The following is a 6,523-nucleotide window of genomic DNA, read 5'->3' on the forward strand; positions in this document are numbered from 1 at the left end:
CAGTGTGGCTCAGACCCGCTGGGCAGGTTACACCAGCCCCACTGTGCACTGACGCCTCCTCCCCGCAGGGTTTGGGTCTCCTCTTTCCCTGGAGGAGCTGGAGTAGTGACTCCGGTCGGCCAGACTTGGGTAGACACAGCCGTGCCTGCCAGTTTTCCACCCTGTGTCATGGTCCGCAGACCTGTGCTCAGGGCCCAGCCTCTGCTTCGGCGGCATCAGCGCCCACAACCTAGACAGAGGCCTCGGACACGTTCCCTTGCACTGCGAGTGGGTGCGGCCCAGACTCTTGCTTTCTCCCTGAACAGAGGCTTCTGCTTCACCAGCCGGCCTCCTGGAACAATCTTCAAGTACCAGGGTTTGGCATCGCTCTTGGGGAGTTAGTGGAGGGGCTTCTGGGTCCCAAACAGAGACCATGGAGCCTGCTTCTCCACTTTGCCCTGGAACCCACCCCCTCTGGCAGTGAGGAAGAAGGGGAAGAAGCAGGACTTACCTTCCCGGGGGAGTGGGAAGAGGGGGACACGGCCCACTCTGAGCAATTAGAGGAGAGAGGAGAAAAAAAATAGGAGGAAAAAAAAATATCAACACGACCTCGAAGGCGACAGGTCCTTATGGAAGTAAGTAAGTAAATAAATAAAGATCCATCCTCTGCCCTCTCCCCACCCTGCAAGGGGGGTATGGGGTGAGGCCAGGGAGCAGCACGAGGGCTTTTTAGTGTAACTGAGCATTAGAGAAACACGCACTGCTTCTATGTGAATTTAGGAGTTTGAAACTTTTGGAGGTTATTTATGTGAATGGCCCGAAGGCAAGCCCATGAGTGGCTCTTGGGGGACCACGTGATGTCATTAAACCAAGTTTTATGGTGTAGGGAGAGCTGACAAACCCACAATATATTTACATCATATATAATCTTAACTGTCCAGCCACGCAGCTGCTGGTGAGGTTTAATGCTAGGACAGAGGGCCTGGCAGTTAGAGGGGATTACGGCGCTGGGGATGATGGTGAGAGAGGTTACATCTTCGCAAATGAATCCCAGACGAACGCTGTAAGTTAATTTTCTCTCTCTCTGACCCTTTCTCCCATTTACCTAATCCCCCCCACCCCGCCAAAGAGGAGGCAGTTCCCACTCATGAAGGGAGGGGAAGAAGGCCTCCCCAGGCCTCCCCAGGCCGGGGTGGGAGAAGAAGAGAAGCCGCTGGGAGGTAGGAGGATGGGGGAGCTTGTCTCCCCAGACCAGCCCTCCCCACCCCCAGCCCCTCAGTCCCTCCAGCTGCAAGTCGACTGGGGTAAAGAGAGACCTGGGTCCTTTAGAGCTTTGCCAGGTCCCCCTGACCCCCTCTCCCTTCTCAGTTGAGAAGAAAGACAGCGGCAGACACAGGGATGTTTGGTGTTTGTTAGGAGTGTGTAAACTGTAGGCGCAAGTGCAAAGGGCCTCTGGGGCCCTTGTTCTGGGGAGGGGCCAGTTCAGCCCTTGGCCAGTGGCCCAGAGTCCAGGCGGGGCAGGCAGCTGGGGAGGGAGACAGGGAAGGAGGCCTTTGGGACTATTGAGCCCACAGGCTGTGAACTGAAATGGCGGAAGCATCTTAAAGTTGGCGGGTGGAGCCCAGGGAGTCCCGAAACATTCTCTCTCTTCATCACCAGGCCTGGGTGGGCAGCTGTCCGGGTCTCCACAGTCTGGGGTCTTAGTCTGTCTGGGGCCAGTGTGGTTTCATGCCTCCCCCTCCCTCTAACTATCGGGGTCTTTCCTGGCATCCCTAGTGTTGGCCTGAGGTCAAGCTAGGCCCTGGAGGCCTAGAGGCTCCTGCTGTGAATGGAGTATAAATGGGCATGGGAGTGGAGGCAATGTCTTTACTAGGCTGGCCAGGAAAGTCCCCTGGCCCGAGGAGAGAGTGGCCTCTGGGCGATGGAGCCCTCAGGACCCAATGGGCATGGTGCCCTGGGGCCAATCTCAGGCTGAGACTCCCTTCAGGTTTCTAGGAAGGAACAGCAGAGGCGTTGGACACGGAGGCAGGACGTGTCCTCCACACCTGCGTGTGGAGGACACGTAGTGTTCACCTCCCCGTGCTTCACTGGGGGCTCAACCAAGAAAATGACAACGTAGGAACGCAGGTTCTCTGAAGAGGCCAGGGATTCCAAAGCAGGGTGGAAAGCGGGTCCTTAGAGGGCAAGGCATCTAGGCCAGGGGAAAGGGGGAGGGGAGCGAGGCGGTGAGGCAGAGCAGAGGGGGAGGGAATGTTTTGGGGGCGAGGGGCTCTGGGCGCCCACTGGATGGAGAGGTGCAGTTGGGGACAGGAGGAGGACGCTGTTACCGTGCCCCTGTCGCCCAAAAGACTGAGAAAGAAACAGGAATCAGGCAGAGGCAGGGGGCCCAGGCAGACTCTGGCAGGGTGATGGGGAACAGAGACCCAAGGACACCGGCCGTCAGAGCTGGAGCCCCATCCCTTGCTCTAGGGGACTGCCGCATGCTAGAGGAGCTGAAGAGCCGGGGCGCCCAGGTGGAGAACTCTCCAAAGCCTTCCCTCCCGGGCCTCAGTCCCTCAACACCGGCCTCCCCCTCCAGCCTCCCACCCCTTTATTTTCTGGAGAGGCCGTTAGGATCCCAGCGGACTCTTCCCAGTAACCCATTGGAGAATTAACTCTCCTGTTCTCCCTTTCTCGTTAGGGGCCCTCCCCGACTCTACCCCTCCCTCCCAGTCTGATTCTGAGGATTTTTGGAAACTTTCCATCCAAGCAGCAGGGAGATGGGAGTTTCCCTTGGTCTATAACTTGACGCCCCCCCCTCCCTCCGGCCTCCCTTGGGTCTTGGGGAGCGAATCTAATGGTCTTCAATCAAGAATTTAATCAGGGCCCAAGTCCCACACCCAGGCAAGACTCGCTGCCTTCCCCAGCTCCTGGCCAGATCTCAGTCCCGATCCCTTCAGCTCTGTGTAGCAGGGTGAGTGAGTGTGTTTCTGTTTTACAGACTTACACAGTGTCTCTTGGAGGGTTTCTCTGACTCCCTCGCCCCGTTTTCCTGTTTCTTAGGCTCAAAAGTTCCATGTAAATATCACCCCCTTCTTCCCACCCCAGTAATCGCAGATTGTCTTTCCTCTCAGATAATTTGCCACGGCGTTGTTGTTTGTTGTTTGTTTTTTTGTTCTGGTGGGGTTTTCTTTACATGTATTTATTTATTTTGCTGTTTTGTAGGACTAATACAAATGGAAGTAGTACAAACACAAACGGGCCTTGACATTCTTGGCTTTCCCACCCCTCCCCCATTCTGGAATTTGAGGTTTCTCTGGAGTATAGGGGGATGGGCGGTCCATCAGGTGTCAAGGTGCCCCACCTAACCCGGAAAGCTTTTAATTTTGTTCCTAGGTCTTTAACCCTAGAAGAGGTCAAGCAACCAATCAGAAATGCGCTAAGCAGGGTCACATGGCCTTTAGCAACCAATCAACCAAAAAGTACTGGGGTCTCAGTCTCGGCCTTCACCGGACTCCTCTTCTTCCCTCCCCACCGCCCTCTTTAGTTCTTGGGTCCTCCATGTCTCTGAAGTGAAGGGGATAAGTGATGCTGAGAATATTCTAGCCCTCTTCCTCTGTCCCTGACCCAGCTCTGGGGAGTCTTTGGCTTTTGTCCTCCAGTTCTAACAAAGTTATACTTCGAGATCAGTCTCAACTGCACTGGGATCTGAGGTTGTGGGGCATCCTCTGCGTTATTCTCATGTTCTCCCGTGTGATCTTACCCAATTCCCTGGACTTTATAGATAATACACTCTAGATTAGGCTGTACAGTGGATGTGGATACGAACTCCAGCCCTGAATTCAAATTCTGACTATGATTATTCCCTATACACTTACCTTGCACACCTTTTCGTTTTCATTCTCTTATCCTCTTGGGGACAGGTGGAGTGATTAGAAGAGACCTCTTTTGATTTATCTTTCTGGAAATGCTCCAGAAGCCATTAGCTTTATCGAAGTGTCTCTGGCATGGTTGGGGAAGGGAGCAAAAGTGGAGACTTTTTGAAAGTTGTATTTGGTACCTAGTTTGTTGAATAACTTCAAGTCAGTTGAAAGAAGCATTCTGGAAAAGGAAATCAGCAGGGAAAACCAGGACCCTTCCCCCTCCCTTCCCCCATACGAAACAGGTGATGGATTTAAGTCCCCTTCCTTTCCATTCTTTTAACAAGATATGATGATGATGATGATGATGGCCCTTTGTCCTGGCCAATGGTTACCAAAGGACACAGCCGCTGAAGGTGTGGATTTTGTGTTTGTGTTTACACATGGGTTAGGTCAGAACAAGCAATGGCTGATAAACTATTTCTGAGCAAGTCCATCTGATGGCACAGAGAACGTGCATGTGTGGCAGGAGTACATGTCCTCATGTCTCCTGAACACTTGACTTTCAGGTCCAGACCCAGGCATTTCTCCCCCCCACCCCCATCCCCCAGTCTCCAAGGCTTTGTTCCAGGGTTAATTTTCTGGTTGAGTTCCCCTCCCCTCCCCTCCCGTTCTCCTCCTCCTGAACTCCTGCCCTCCTTGAACTGACGGAGGAGCAAGATGGGCTGTGCCACCCAGACCTCTAAGCCCTCCTCTGGGGGTGTCAAGAGATAGCCCAGATGGAGCTGGGCTTTGTCTGGGTGGGGCTGACTTGGGGCCAATGCCACAGGTCAGGTGGGAAGGATTAGAATGAGAAGCCAGAGGGAGGGCAGCTCTTCTCAGAAACCACTGAGCCCCCACTTGCCAAGTCACCTTCAATCCCACCACTCCACTAACCTCTATCATGAATTAGAATTAGAGCACACAAACTTATTTTTCTCTGGTAGATGGTGTGGTAGTCTTGTCCGAGACCAATCCTCACCTCTGTGTGGATATCTCATGCTGGAGTTTCCAGACTCCAGGAAAGCAAGGAAAGAAAGGGCAGGAGTGTTGGCTCATTCTAAGCAGGCACTGGGAAGAGAGATTGTATTGCCTCAGCCCCTCTTAATATCCAGGTCAACTTTATCTGTGTCTTTGACTCTCCCTCTCTTTGTGTAATTGCTTTGGGCTGAGTTCCTGAGCTGAAACATCATTGTCCTGGGCTTTAATTCTGTGCTTTCCTTTCCTGGAGAGACAGGCACTGCTCTGAGCTTCCTCCTCAGTGGGATTGGAGACCCTGGAGCCCTTAGAGGTGGAGAAGGGACAGAATCTGGATTCAGGACCCCAAGCTAGGGCTTTCTGGCTTTTTGAAATTCAATTTCAAGAAGAGGCTAGCTGTTAGAGGGCCAAGAAAACCACGTCCGTTTTGTCGGGTCTTTGTAACCCAGAATGGTGTGTCTGTAGTGATACCTCCCTTCACTGCTTTGATGGGGCCCCAGGAGCCCAAGGAGTCTGGACTGAGGAACTGAGATGATAGAGATCTCTTTGTCCTTGAGTCCTACAGAAGAACCCTGGGATCCATTTTCTTCTCCCACTCCTGGGAAGCTTCACTGTGTGTGGGTGGGGGTGGGAGGGAGATGAAATTTGGGACTTAGGGAAGTTGGGCTAGGTTATCCAGGACCTTGTTCAGCCTCTGATGACCAGGCCTTAGAAGCTAGAATGAGAGGTTGACCAGAAGGCTCTGGGCATGCTAGGGAGCCTTTGCAGGACAGAGGCTACTTCTCTACACTTGACACAAGTGCTATGATCTGCAGCCCCATATTGGGGAGTGTGGAATGTGTGGGCTCAGTTCCCTGGGATCCCTTCAGATCTGCATGTGACACAGCTCTCAGAGAGGTAGAGGAGGCTGGGTTCTGCCCTTGAAAGATCCCCAGTTCTCTCAGCCCCCCAGCCCAGATCACCACACCTGAACAGACAAAGTATATGTATGTGTCCAAGTGTGTATGAAAGAGGTCTGAAGGCCAGGCTGGACACAGCAAACCAGCCTTAAACTAACTTCCCAGTAGCCCATGATTCTTCCCATCAGCCCAGCCTGAAGACCATTTGTCCTCCCCTCCCCACTCATGCCCTCGAGCCCTAGGCATCTGTTAAGTTTCTTCCCTTCTGCCTCCCCAGAAAACCAACCCCCTGGAGCAGCCCCTACAGATGGGGGCAGCCAGGCTCTTGGTGACCTTTAGTGGCCTGTTGGCCTGTTGAGTTGTAGGGGGCTGGAAGGCCATGTAGGACTCTGAGGCCAGATCCTTATCTGATCAAATCTGCTCTTCAGGCTTAATTCCAAATACCTTAGGGCTGCTTCTCTGCTCAGATAGTGGAGAAAATTCTTGTCTAGTAAATACTTCTTTAAAAAGTCAACATTCTGGCTGGAAAACCCAGTGTGTGTGTGAGTGTGTGTGTGTGTTTGTGCGTGTGTGTATGAAGCGAGTAAGGGTCAGGTCCCTCATTTTACACTGTGTCTCTCCCCCTCCTCTGGGTGGAGGATGGGGGCGTGGGCTGAGGTTTTATTGAAGGTGCTTTTCCTGTTGGGAGTAGACATGGGGTCATAAAGCCTAGAGGAGGCTGTTTTGATCTGGTGACTTCTCAGGAAGTAGCGTTTGAGCTTTTGCTTTGTAAATCACTCTCCCCCAAGC

This window comes from Aethalodelphis obliquidens, unplaced genomic scaffold, assembly GCF_003676395.1.
Source record: "Aethalodelphis obliquidens isolate GAN/ISIS:26980383/991018 unplaced genomic scaffold, ASM367639v1 scaffold8, whole genome shotgun sequence".
In the NCBI taxonomy this organism is placed as follows: domain Eukaryota; kingdom Metazoa; phylum Chordata; class Mammalia; order Artiodactyla; family Delphinidae; genus Aethalodelphis; species Aethalodelphis obliquidens.